The sequence below is a fragment of the Ceratotherium simum genome, chromosome 17 (assembly GCF_057802395.1).
Source record: "Ceratotherium simum simum isolate JZ-2026a chromosome 17, ASM5780239v1, whole genome shotgun sequence".
Lineage (NCBI taxonomy): Eukaryota > Metazoa > Chordata > Mammalia > Perissodactyla > Rhinocerotidae > Ceratotherium > Ceratotherium simum.
Genome location: NC_141916.1, coordinates 50,893,580 through 50,906,928, shown reverse-complemented (window position 1 = coordinate 50,906,928; position 13,349 = coordinate 50,893,580). Strand labels below are relative to the sequence as shown.

At 33.0% G+C, this 13,349-nt stretch overlaps 1 long non-coding RNA gene across 1 annotated transcript; it reads right to left on the bottom strand.

Moving 5' to 3' along the window:
• Window positions 1-3,524: 3,524 nt before the first annotated feature.
• Window positions 3,525-11,234, bottom strand: LOC147914817 (uncharacterized). Its single transcript, XR_015554902.1, has 4 exons — window positions 11,126-11,234; window positions 10,192-10,287; window positions 4,462-4,541; window positions 3,525-4,213 (listed from the first exon to the last, which is right to left on the bottom strand). It is a non-coding gene; the product is annotated as an uncharacterized LOC147914817 (long non-coding RNA).
• Between the last annotated feature and the right edge of the window lie 2,115 nt (window positions 11,235-13,349).

Below are 13,349 nucleotides of genomic sequence, written 5' to 3'. Positions count from 1 at the left end.
CAATGGAACAGAATAGAGAGCCCAGAAATAAACCCACACCTATATAGTCAATTAATTTATGACAAACAATCCAAAAATATACAATGGTGAAAGGACAGTCTCTTAAATAAATGGTGTTGGGAAAATTGGACAGCCACATGCAAAAGAATGAAACTGAACTCCTATCTTACATCATACACAAAAATTAACTCAAAATGGATTAAATACTTGAACATAAGACTTGAGACCATAAAACTCCTAGAAGAAAACATAGAAGGTAAGCTATTTGACATAATTCTTGATGGTGATTTTTTGAATATGACACCAAAAGCAAAAGCAACAAAAGCTAAAATGTAAACAAGTGGGACTACATCAAATGAAAAAGCTTCTGCACAGCAAAAGAAACCATCAACAAAATGAATAAGCAACCTACCAAATGGGAGAAAATATTTGCAAATCATATGTCTGATAAGGGGCTAATAGGGAACTCATACAACTCAATATCAAAAAACCCCAAATGATCTGATTGAAAAATGGGCAGAAGATCTGAATAGACGTTTTTCTGAAGAAGACATACTGATGGTCAAGAGTTACATGAAAAGATGCTCCACATCGTTAATCATCAGGGAAATGCAAATCAAAACCACAATGAGATATGACCTCACGCCTGTTCGACTAGATAAAACTGGTGTTGGCAAGGACGTGGAGAAAAGGGAACACTTCTGCACTGTTGGTGGGAACGTAAACTGGTGCAGCCATTATGGAAAGCAGTATGAAGTTTCCTCAAAAAATGAAAAATAGGCTACCATTGGATCCAGCAATTTCACTTCTGAGTATTTATCTGAAGAAAATAAAAACACTAACTTGAAAAGATATATGCATCTCCATGTTCATTGCAGTATTATTTACAGTAGCCAAGATATGGAAACAAATTAAGTGTCCATTGATGGATGAATAGGTAAGGAGATTGTGGTAATTATATATATATTCACACACACATATAATGAAATATTATTCAGCCATAAAAAAGAAAGAAATATTGCCATTTACGACAACATGAAAGGACCCCAAGGGCATTATGCTAAGTGAAATAAATCAGACAGAGAAAGACAAATACCGTATGATTTCTCTTGTATTTGGAGTCTAAAATATACCTATATCTATATCAATGTCTATATCAATATCTATCTATAGCTATAAACCAAGCTGATTGATACAGAGAACAGATTGGTGCTTGCCAGAGGTGGGAGATGTTGGGTGGGACAAATGGGTGAATTGTTTTTGGTTTTGCTTTTAGTCGAAATAAATTTACTTTTAAAGAAGATAATGGCAATTAAGATAATAAATATGCTTGCAATCTCAGCTGTTGAAACATTTGGAGGAATCATGTACTACCAGTTCCACAGGGGGACAAAATAGTTCCTACAGAAATTATGTATCTTAAGGGGAGGAAATAGAGCACAACTGACATTGGACATTTATTTTAGGCCTTCGTTTGAGACTAAAAGAAATAGGGAGCAAGAATGACAACGATGAGGCTCTTTTATGTGGCTTCCTCACACAAAACTACGTGGCTACTTTTATTAGAAAAAGAGGCTGAGAAAAATATGTTACGGGTTGTCAAAGCATATACATATATAGCAAACCCCGAGATAAGGGAATCTGTAAGAACTATTAAGAAGCCAAGGGAACATAAATAGTTTTTGGGAAAAGGACCAATGGACAGAGGTAAATGAAATTAGTCTGCAGGTGAAAGTAGTTGGTAGGAAAATGGGAACACAAGAAAACGGACTGGAAGCGTTTGGAGATGCTTCCACTTTTGTGATTGGAATAATTGGTTGTAACTCCAATATCCGTCCTCAGTACTTTATGGGCCTCCAAATACCCAGGAAGGACCCAGGAGATAAAGCTGAAGTTCTTCCTTGAACTCCTGCAGCCCTCAGTATCTTCGTCTAAGATATGACGATATGAATTCTTCTGCTTCATTGACCTCATTGTGTATTGTTCTATTAAGAATTACTTCATTAAATTATATTGTATCATTAATTGAAATATATTCCTCCATTATCTCATAGTTATGTAATTTTTTGGTGTGATTTTAGTGATTATCCTTAAAATCCCAACATGCATCATTGACTTAATGTCCAATATAAATGGTTGCTTTACCTCTTCCTAGTCGTTGTAATAACTCCATTTGCCCCCTTTTTGATTTAATTGCAACACTTATAGTGCACTTTACCTTTATTCAATTTAAAACCATAGACATTAATATTGTGGTTTTATATAATCACTATTCTTTAGATTTACCCCCATATTTACCTATTTCGTTGCCCTTCATCCTGAATCTTTATCCTGAATTGCGCTTTATCCAGAGGTTCCATTTGGGATCATATCCTTACACCTAAAGAACATTATAGTGTTCTTAGCACTGTCCAAGGCAATTAATTCTTTTCTTCTGCCTATCTTAAGTTATCTTTATTCCACCTATGAAATATGATTATATACTCACATGATTCTCATATAATTAGCATCTTGTCTCTGGGAATAGAATTTTAGTATGGCAATTGTCTTTCAGTAATCATATGGCTTTCATGTTTTCTTTTTATAGGTTAGCTGTCAATTGTTCCTTTGAAGGTAAATTCTGTTTTTCTCTGCCTGTCTTTCAGATTTGTTTTTTGTCTTTGGTTTTCAGCAATTATGCATGATATACATAACTTTGTGTTCAATTTGTTCACCCTACTAAGGTTCATAAGCCTTTGTCAATAGTAGTTTGATGTCTTCTATCAGCTTTGGAACATTCACACTCATGATCTCTTCTGCTTGAAGTTGTGGGTAAACTGTGACTTACTAAAGCAAATTTTGAGGTAATAGATCATTAGGAGACATTGCCTTAGCAAGTCATTACTCTTCATATGTATTTTTTACTTGCTCTTCCTGAAGGAGTTCACTGATGATCTGTACATACAAGTTCAGTTTGAAGCATAGCATGTATAGAAGATGAGAGCAATGCAGCTGGGGAAAACCTTCAGGGGTGCTCTGCTGAAAATTATTCAAGTGGAGTCCAGTCTCAGCAGGGAAGAATGTTGTAATTAGGAGGAGTAACTTCCAGGAGCATCATGTGGAAATTGTCAGCATATATGCCATAAATTTGCCGTCACTGATATGGACTCAAGTCTTTATTAAAGGCAGTAACAGAACTTGAATGCAATGTAAAAGAAGAAACAATATAGAAGCAACAGCGACACAGTGGATGAGAATTAAAAAATAGGAGGTATATTCTTTAGGCTTGCTAGAGTCTACTAAGGGGAAAAACAACACTTCTTTTAAGTTCTTTTTTTCATATTCCAAAGAATAATAAGCACAACAATAGTCATTCCTTATGAAAAGCTATTACGGTATTTGATTCTTGAAAGTTCTTTTTCTCAATTATTTCTCTCTGAAAGATACATCCAGGTTAGAAAAACGTAAATCTGCTTGAATCAGCAGCCCTGACTATTCCCAAAGAAGCAATATTCTTACAACTTGGTGGGATATGATTTATTGTTCTGGGGTCAGCATAGCATAATTGTTATGCTCATGATCTCTAGAGTAAGACTATCTTGGTTTAAAACTTGATTATAATTCCTACGAGCCATACAACCTTGGAAAAATTTCTCATGCTTTCTGGGCCTCAGTTTCTTTATTAATATGACAACAATAATGATAGTACTGTCTTATAGGATTATTGGGGCAGTGCATGCTTTAATATGTATAATCACTGAAGTAGTACCAGGAATATTAGAAGCAATCAATGAATGTTAGAAATTTTTGGGTGTCAATTGTGACCAGATTCCCTTTGGTTTGTACGTCCTATGTTTGTCCTCCATTTATTTACCAAGGTCTGAAAGTGTTTTATGTTAGTATTTACTTCTATATGCAAATATATCTAAAAGTTAAAAATCACATAATCATTTTAAATCCATATTTTGATCTTTTGGGCTTGATTAAGAGATTTCCAGTTCCAATATGTTGAGACCAGCATGCTTGAATGAACAGAGATATTAAAGATCCCTGTTTATAATTATCTTCTGTATAAAAATATGGGGATGAATATCATGCCATACACTTCCAATTCTTCCTTGTTATTTGCTTTGATAAGACTGGAGATCAGTGCTTCAGAAGAATTTTCTTGCTGCCAAGATTTTATTTTCAGCAGAAATAAAATATCTGTTTTCTTCAGAGAATGGCCAGTTACCTTGACAGACAAAAAGTACATGCATGAAGCTAAGTTCATCACCCACGGTCACTCAGTGTAATATAATTTTTACAGTATTATTTGCAATTATCCTCCTTAACTTAAAGAGAAGCCGTGATATATGAGAATTTTTCTACATATGCCATAGTTATTTAACTTGGATCTCATATTTATTCATTGTATATATATACACCTAAATTTAAATAGCTTACGTGATACCAAGATTCCCACTGCAATGCAATACATACCTTTGTTTGCTACATTACTGTGCAATGTGCCATCTCATTTGACTCATTGAAGTCCTTTAAAATCTTTTCTAGACAACGAGCTGAAATTCATAAAATTTGCAAAAGAATATTTATTTTAATACTACTATGATTTTCAAACATTTGAGACAGCAAATAAAATAGAAATCTAAAATTTCTTGAGTATAATTTATCCATTCTTTTTTTATTATTACATGAAGCATGAATTGTAAGTTATCATTTGCAAGTAAGTGATATTAAAGTATGAACTTTTACTTATAATGTATATTTCTGAGTTAAAAACTGGTGCTTTAATAATTGCAAGTTTCCACATCTGATTGATGCCACTCTCAGTAGTGTGTAAACCTGGACAATCAGAACATAATGACCTAAGCTATCTTTGAACCAAACACTTTCGACATGGGACACAACCAATCAGTCACAAAGTACTATTTATTCTATCGCTTCAATGCTTCATATATCTGTTCCCTTCTTCACAGTACCATAACCTTTTCCCCATTCAGATTTTCATTATTTTTATGTTGCGCTGGTATAATATTTTACCTACTCTCTGTCTCTAGTTGTAACTTTACAATATTTTCCTCAAAATGCTTCTAGAGTTAACAACCCCAGTGCACAGCTTGGATAATTCTACACTTGCAACCATCTTCAGAGACTCTCAATCATTATACGCTAAATTCAAACTTATTACAATTAAAATTTTACAAAATTTGACCATTTTTTTCTTAGCAGCTCTATTTTTAACTATCTTCAAATATGAAACCTTTAACCTGCATCACTTCACATTGATGTGTTTTGTTTTATTTTGAAGGACCTGGCACTCCAGATGGCACAACTTGAATTTAAAAAAAAGATAGAGTGAATGGAATGTTTCTACCTTGAATTTATTTAAGTGTGAATGGTCTAGGGATTTGGAGACTGCACATGAACTGTAGAGAAAAGATTTCTGCCTGCCTGCTTTACCAAGATCTGATCCCAGCCCAGTTACAAAATCATGTATCTTGTTGTTGGACATAGGGTTTCCATCTGGTCAAGTACAGACTCGTATCAACACAACTTTAAATTCTCTGGACTGTATTACTCCAGTTTGAGTCCCAGATGCACAGCTGGACTCATGGAATGAACGTAATAAATATGCTGGTCATTCCGTAACCAGACCACGTAGAGTATTAAAATGGCATATTTCTTATGATAATTCAATGGAAAACAAAGAGCATATTATCATCAACTTTCCATTCTCTCAAACTTGTAGTCTTCCATATTTGTTCCCTAAATTGACTATTCCATATTTTAAACATATTATCCCAGAAAGGATACTGCTAGTCACTGATTTGATGTAGTTGAACACAGACCTACAACTTCTCTATCTTGTTTAAAATAAGAAGCCAAATAATCAAGCTAAATCTTAAGGGATCACTGAATAAGCAAGCCATGCTTGACTAAATTTTCTACCCAAGAACATTCTTTATTTACACTCTTTCCCCTCTATTTATATAATAAATTTATTCATCCCTGGTTCACTTATGCTGAGGCTTTAATATCTAAGAAGATCTCCCTTCAGTTACTTATAATTTTATAGACTATTTTGATACCTTGAATGGCTAGATCCCTACCTCTCTAGTTAATATACTTCAATAGGTATTTTGTTAATCTCAGGAATTTTTACTTCTCTGTATAATTTATAATTAACTTATTTATCATGAAAATACATTTGCATTGGAATCACATATATCTTTGTCTCCTCACCAAGGTACATTTAATGTACACTCAATTCATTAATGCTTTTCTTTATGCCTTTTAATAAAGTATTATAATTCTTTCATATAAGCCATATATATTATTAAGCATATGAATTTATTTAATCAAAAATATTCACTAAGTATCTATAATATGTCAACATAGTATTCGGAAGCAAAGATTAAATGTCGAGCAAATACAGACATGGGCTTTGTTCTAACGAAGCTAACAACCTAGTGGGAGAGATAGACATTGAATACACCACACAAAGAATATACAAGTGAGGTTGTGAAAGATGCTACAAATGAGTGGTACGTAAGATACTGTAATAGAGAAATTTGGTCCAATTATAAGAGAACATTGATTACTCTGTGATAATTAATTACTCTAGTATTTAGTTACCCAGAAAAAAGTAGAAGGAAGGATGTTTCAGGTAAAAGGAATAGTCTATGCTTATGCCCTGTAGCAAGAGAGATCACGGATAAAATCACAGTGCAGACCAGTCTGCCTAGAGAAGTCCTGATTTATGCTTGTTGTCCCAGTATAATTATTAACAATATCAACTCTCATTCTAATATTACCGTTGTTTTCATGATGTTACACAGTAACTCTAACCATGAGTCATGCAGTGAACTAAAGGGCAACAACTGTGGCTGGAGCCTAGAGAGTGAGGAAGTATGTACTACCAGCAGGGGTGGAGATCCATGACCAACTAAGGAAGGGCTTTACAAACTATGTTAAGGATTTTAAAATTTATGTTGAATTTAGGGGACTAAGCAGCTAATAGTAAAGCTGTGGTGAGTTTATAAAATTTGTATTTTGAGAGGCTACTCTGGAAATTGAAATTGACTCTAAGAGGACAAGGGTGGATGTAGTTAGATCACTCGGGGCTTGTAGAGTAGTGAGAGAGAGAGAGAGAGAGAGAGAGAGAGAGGGTGGGCGAAAGAGAGAGAGATTATTGTCTTGGATTAGATGGATAGTAATGCAAATGTAGAGAAGTGCACTAATTCACTAAGTTGAGATAATCAGTGGCAGTTAGATAACACAGATGACTTCTAAGTTCATTTCACTAGACATTAAGTGCCAAGAAAGACAGCAATATTAAAGTACGTGTTTTTTTTCTGGATGTTGGTATGGATCAGGGCTGGGAAGATAAAGTCTCCTTGGAAAAGTAGTGTGCTAGATGTTTTTTAAGATATCTAAGAAGGAATATCAAGTAAGAAGTTTAAAATATGGGCCTATATATTGGATGTTATCTCTTGTTGGTCTATAATAAAACTAGGTTGACTTTGTATCCAGCTTCATTATTGAAGTCTTCTTTTTATTCTGATTGGTTTTTTTTTTCAGTAGATTTTCTTGTAATGGCTGGATAAGAAAGCACATCATCTGCAGATAATTTCAGTATTTAATTTTTAATATTTATATTATATCTACATAGGTTTTCCTGCTTTATTGTTTTTCTTTGGCAAGGACATCCAAAGAAATGTTGAATAATAGTAATTATATCAATCATCTTTATCTTCCTGATTCTATTGAAAATGATTCTAATTTTTCACTATGAAAGATTATATTTGCTAAAGGTTCTTATAAACACCCTTAATCAAGTTAAACCTGTTTTCTTCTAATTGTAATTCTTTTTCTTCTCTATAGTGACAAATCTCTTGATAACTGTACAAATCCATCCTTGATCTTAACTAGGATTTATTCGTCATGTAGTATTTGTTTAGTATAGTGGTGTATTATGTTGGTTGTTTTATGTAGAATTTTTACTTCTATGTTGGTAAGGGATATTGTCCTAAAATATTTCTCTGTGTATAGAGATAATTTGGAATAACGCTATGCTCATCTTACTGATTTGCGTGGGAATCTTTCATCTTTTGCTAGCTACTAAACAGTTTATCCAGGAGTAAGTTTTTGATGTTAAGATATTTTCAAGTTTACCCTTAAAAATTTATCAGAGGCCGGCCCGGTGGCGCAAGCGGTTAAGTGCACGCGGCCGCTGCAGCGGCCCGGCGTTCACCAGTTCGGATCCTGGGCGCGCACAGACGCACTGCTTGGCAAGCCATGCTGCGGCGGCGTCCCATATAAAGTGGAGGAAGATGGGCGCGGATGTTAGCCCAGGGCCAGTCTTTCTCAGCAAAAACAGAGGAGGATTGACAGATATTAGCACGGGGCTGATCTTCCTCACAAAAAAAAATATCTGTCAAGTAGGTATTTGGATGCATATCTTTGATTAGTTTATTTATCTGTAGAAGATAGTTGTTTTATTCAATTTCTTTACTTTGTCTTGAGTCTCTTTACTATCATATGTGTCTTCACAGCAAATTATACATTTAAACAAAGTTTTTAATGTTTATTATTAAAAAATATATATTTTCTATATTCTGAAATAATTCTTTTTGAGATTATAATTGCTTTAGTTCTAATTATGTCTTTTGAATAAATTTATACTCAATGTGTTTTGAGCAATTGTTTCCTCTGCTTTATAAATCTAATTTATCTTACCTTCCATATTTGAAATTCTTCACATTTCTGATTTGCTAATAGTACTAAGTGTTTTATGGATTTATTCTTTTAAAAGCCATATTTTTTGAATGATATTAAGACGTACTGAATTTAAGCAATGTCTAGGCTCAGTCCAATATTTGGTCATTTTGTTTCATTTTTTGTTGAACACCTGCCCACAATCTTTTCTTTCCTCTATTAAATTCTCTTTCAAATTACCTGACTTGATGACAGTTAATTTTACAGCTAATTTTTAACTATCCCACCAATAAGTTCTCTATATATTTTCATGTTTTATTACATCTCCTAGTTGGTGAATCTAATATCAATAACAATATGGTAAAATATAGAATGCTGCTATTATTTTCCATTTTTATCAAAACATCCAGCTATCCAGTGACAGCTTTGATAAAGTCACCTGGGCCTATGCTATTGTTGAAAATTCAAAAACTGAATTGATAAAATTATTCATACAATTAAAATAGCAAATGAGAAAATACCTTGAGGAAATCCTTAGAATCAATATTAAAGGCTTTTAAAAATTATATTCTAGTAATTTAAAACAAATTAATGTAATAGCTCTGAAAATCACTTACCCTTAGCTGTCATAATTGCAGCTAGTACCAGAAAAATTAAATAAAGGAAAGCAAATATCACTGCAGCAAGGCACCACGGAGACTCTGTCCAAAGAAAGGGAAGTGGGCTACTATGGTGATCAACAGAAACAAGATGCAGGTGTTGGGATTAGAAAGAATTTTGGTCAGGAATATTCAACCCACTTATACTAGACTGAAATCTAAGCACATGGGAGCATCACAATGTGGGAAAATGTACCCCAGCCTGTGAGGAGAACGCTAAAAATTGTTTTGCAGACTAGGTACAGCCGGCGAAGACATGACTATGTTTACGTAGGATCAGGTTGTTTGTGGACTAACAAGTTGCTCTAGTAAAGGAATCTTACAAAGACTACAAAAGGGCCCTTCAGAAATCCTACTAGGGATTTAATTCATCACCCTCCCCAATTTTTAAAAAACAATTTCTTCCATCTTTGTAGCAGAGCTAGGTTAAGAATAAAATTCCTGCCTTAGCTGTTGGCCCAGACAGATATTCTGTGACAGTTTTGATAAAAGTCCATTTATCATGAGACACCACACAAGCTCCATTTTGTTTTTAGAAATACTGAAGCATTAAACGAACACTTACTTTTTGTAGAACTAAAATATCAAACCAGAAAAGTATGTACGAAACATTCTTCATTCTATGGCTACGGTACCTCATTCTAAGGCACTGTGGCATTAGGGGTTCATGATTCATTCTCATACAGCACTTTATGTCTCTATGACTAGTTAAAAAGTGTTGGCATAAGAGATAAATTCTGATTCAGAGATTAGCCCAGGAATATTTGTTTTCATGATTAGTTCATTAAAATATTGAAGCAAAAAAGGAAATCTAGTTTTAAATGTTTTTTACCTTTTGTCTTCAAATTCTTAGTTATTTTTCTCTTCTGACGATTTGAAGAGCAGTGAACTTTGACGTCTGAGTATGTTACACTTCCCTCACAAAGCTCTAGAAAATATATAAGAAGAATGCATGCAATAAGTATTATTTTATATATACACACATACGTATATATGCATATATATATGATATATAAACATACAATTAAAAATCATTGCCCCATTTCATGCTTATAAGAACATTTTAAAATTGGCTCAATCATATAGTTACTTTGTAAAATGTGGAAAGTTCCCTTTCTTTTTTAATTCTTAGTTTCTTCATCTATAAAACAAGGATAACAGCAGTATTTGTTCATAGATGTATTGTGAAGATTAAGTTAATGTACACAAAGTCAATAGCAGAGTGCTTGAAACAATAAACATGCAATAAGTATTATTATCGTAGTAGTAATAATAGTAGCAGTGTAGAATAGTAATTGTGAGAATATGTTGGACAGTAGAATAAGGAAGAACACTGGTTGCAGGAGCAAGAGTAGAAATATAAATAATTAATTTAAATGCCTATCTTTGCCCCTTCCTATAGTTAAATTTAATTTTAATAAAAGGAGCATGAGAAAAAAAATCATCTAATTCTCACTAGGTAGATAAATTCTCTTAGCAACATATTGCATGTTCTCCTTCAGTGCAACTGAACTCACAGACACCGAGTAAGTAACATTTTTCCAAATGATATTAAATCTAATTCCTTTATAAATATTTACTTATCAAAGGATGATTGTCTGAAATTTAAATCCCCTTCAACTGGAAAATTTTCAATTCATTTACAAAGACAAAAGATTTTCAAATCCTCCTCTAAAAGTATCTGGCTATGGACTTTGTTATTTATAATATTATTTTCTTATCAAATAAAGGGATTACTTAGCAATAACAGCAGTATGTGATTTTACCTGTATTTATTTCACGAGACTCCACTGGCAAAGGTTGACGATCAAGACAGGGGCTGGACAGTGCTGGTGTCTCTGGTTCCATAGCTTAGCTTAGGTTGCATGGATCTGATGACTAGCAGAGGGTCAGAATGAGACAGGACCGAGGAAACAGATCTCTTAGTATTGCAACATGAGACAGGATGTTTACTCTAAATTTAACATGTAAACTACTTTTTCACTTGAGAAAATGAAAGGCAATGTAATCCAGCCTATAGATTAAATTTGTTATTCTTCTATGTGTAATAAGACATTTCATTTCCAAAAATATTTAAATTTAAAATTATATTAATCATAATGATTTATTCTCTGCCTTATTTTCAAAAACAGTGAAAACTAAAACGTATTTAAGTAAACGATATATTGTATTTGAATAAGGTTTTAACAGATACTGATTTTTATAAATCTTTTTTGTGATTATAAATATCTGTGCTCATTGCTAATAATTCAAACAATATTAGAACGTATCCTATAGAAAATGAAAATGACGTACAACCCCGTTCCCTCAATATAACCACTGTTAACATAATTATTCATAACTTTTCCTAATTTTTCAAGTGACCAATGGATGTTTAGAAAGTAAGCGGAACAATTTAACTATCAATAAATTAAATAATAAGATAAATTATGATGTATTCCTTCAATAAAACTTATATAGTCATTCATATAGATGAGGGAGTTCTGGAAGTATTGATATGGGTAACTTTCCATGATGCATTAAGTGGGAAAAAGGTACAAATTATTGCATTACAGGATTTTATATTATATTTGGTACCAAAAAATCTGTTGTTATGTGTGTGCTTGTACTATAATACAATGTGTATAACCTGGTAATTTGAGACTGTAATATGATAATATTTCAATGACTAACTTGGTAGGTAAATTTTTATTTTATGTATGTGGTTTTCCATTTTTGTGGTACTTTTTTTAATGAAATAGTTAATTTTTGTCATTGAAAGGATTGCAGTGTCCATATGCAAAATTTTATTTTCAGCCTAATGTGCTCTGAGATATACATACCACAGTGACCACAGGGCTCCCTGCCCTCACCTTTGATCAATAGAAATAAACTTCAGAGCACAAGTATATAATTTGACTGGGAGACCATAGAATGTTCTTGGAAGAGGTAAAAATAATGATCAATTTCCAACAGTAATAATTTGAGTGCACATGAATTAAATTCTGGAGTAAATGCTGAAAGGATGGAAAGAAATTATAACTTCAAAAATTATAGAGGAAAACATAGAGTGAGAAAAATAAATAAATCCAAAAGAAGCTAGAATACCTACCTACCCAAGAATAGGTAGGACAAATAGAAAGCACAAAAGTCTGATATGGATAAAAAATAAAACGTAGCAACAGTAAATGCGCACCCTCTAAGTGCTCCAGTAAAAAGATCAACATTATCACTGGGTTTCTAAAAAATTTTAAGTGTTCTGTGTCGTTTACAAAAGTCACTTCTAATAGATAAGAATGTGTAATGGTTGAAAATATATATAATGCAAACGCTAATCAAATTAAAGCAATTGTAGCTCTTAATATCTGACAAAATGCACTTTAATGCAAAATGTAGTGTTTGAAGTTGGTTTCCTAACAACAATAAAAGTTTCAATTCAACAATAATGTATCACAATTTTAGTATAATCTTATAATATGGCTTCAAAGTATAGCAAGGATAAATGTTATGTAAATTTAGAAGGAGCAATAAACAAATCACAATCACTTGGGTAAATTTTAATATGCCTCTGATACATCAAGCAGACCAAAAAAAATCATATTTGGACAATCTAAAGGAGATTCAAGCAACGCAATTTCTTTTGTTGAATGAAGATGCCAATTTCTCTCAGGTTTTGTTTTATTGAAAAATATATTTTTCTCTCATACTTGAGGAAAATGGCTGTGTATTGAATTCTCTTTTGTTTCATTTTATTCAGCCATAAAAAAGAAAGAAATCCTGCCAATTGTGATAACATGGATGGAACTTGAGGGCGTTATGTAAGTGAAATAAGTCAGACAGAATAAAACAAATATGTACTGTATGATCTCACTTATATGTGAAATCTAAAAAAACCAAACTCATGGAAACAGAGATCAGATTTGTGGTTGTCAGAAGAGGGCGTGGTGGGTGGCAGAAGTGGGTGAAGGTGGTGAAAAGGTACAAACTTCCATGTATAAGATAGATAAATTC